We start from the raw sequence: 1,461 nt of genomic DNA on the forward strand, positions 1-1,461 counted from the left end.
TACAGCACACTTTCGCTGGTAAACTAAAGTTCCATTTGATGTATCAGGCATGAAAGCACCCTGGTGCTTGGTATGAGGCGCACTCAGCTAATGAAAAAGTTGCAGTAAATAAATACATAAAAGGTGTACATTTCCTACTTCAAGTGCCAGATTTGTTGACACACTGAGGCTTCCTTCAACCAATGAAATATTTGTTTTGTTAATGTTTCTTAACCATGAAGTTTTGACTGAGTATAATCCAACGTCATCAGAGGGCTATTTAGAAAACTGCCACATATTTAAATGTGCACAAAATTAATGTTCCCATACCGGGAGTCGAACCCGGGCCGCCTGGGTGAAAACCAGGAATCCTAACCGCTAGACCATATGGGATTGTGTGAGAACTTGCTCTCATCTTTGTTAGTCTACTTTTCATTATTAATGAATGAAAGGTGTAATACACTGTAAATTCTCATAATGCAAATGTGGTACATAACTTTTTTAAGCTTTCATATTTCACTCTTTTTAATTCCATTGTACACTAAATTATTATTTTTTCAATCTGTAAATGGGTAAGTGCAAAAATTCACTTCTCAAAGAAGAGCCGAACTCCAAATGCAGAGTGGAAATATTTGATTACAATAACATGCACCTGTATCATGTGCAAGAAGTGACTAGCATGCTATGCTAACTTGCTAATAAGCTAACTCTTACCATTTCCTTCTGTTATCAAAAGAAGTGAAATTCTGTCAGATAGTTCACAGATTATGCAGCACTTTAGGACTGTGTTGCTCATACTCAACAGGTAGTTATGCCAGGCTAGCATTAGAATGGTATCCAGTGACAGGACTGTGTGTAAGCTGCTTGAAATACCTCCTTTTGGTAGTACTACAGAAAGACATCAAGATTGCCACACCCTACCATGAGTCATAGAAACGTACAAAGCTACTGATCCGTGAAGATCTTAAAAAGCCTAGCCTTACATTCCCATGGTATTTTTTAGTGCTTATATTTTCCCCCGGATTCACAAATCCTCCGTGTAAGACTAAATAAGTCTTACTCGGAAACTGTAGTTGAATGGTATGACATCAGCGTGCCATGCATATTCATGAGGGCACGCTGACTCCACTCCAAGTCCAACACGGACCATGCAGGAAGGCAGGGGGTGTGTCTGACTGCCGAGCAGTCCAGAGGTCCACGCCCCTGCAAGTGTCTGAATTGTGAAATGTCAACACACATGAGCGAGTCCGCTCAAATGTCTATGTACCCAACACTACACTCCCCTCACATTGTAAACCCCCAGTACAGTTATGAAAAGTAAAACTTTAATTTTTTTTTCTAATTTGGTTTGTGTTTTTTTTTCTAATTCCCGATATAGCTGCCCGTATTTGCGCGGGTGTGCCCATTGTTTAGCTGCAGTTAGCAATCTCGACGTTGAAGAGCATAATGAGTAGTGTTTATGCAAATTAAGCCAAATAGCAA

At 39.8% G+C, this 1,461-nt stretch overlaps 1 non-coding gene across 1 annotated transcript; it reads right to left on the minus strand.

Annotated features, from left to right (window-relative positions):
• Window positions 1–300: 300 nt before the first annotated feature.
• TRNAE-UUC lies at window positions 301–372 on the minus strand. Its single transcript has one exon. It is a non-coding gene; the product is annotated as a tRNA-Glu (tRNA).
• Between the last annotated feature and the right edge of the window lie 1,089 nt (window positions 373–1,461).

This window comes from Protopterus annectens, chromosome 10.part0 (genome assembly GCF_019279795.1).
Source record: "Protopterus annectens isolate FY-2018-M chromosome 10.part0, PAN1.0, whole genome shotgun sequence".
In the NCBI taxonomy this organism is placed as follows: Eukaryota; Metazoa; Chordata; order Ceratodontiformes; family Protopteridae; genus Protopterus; species Protopterus annectens.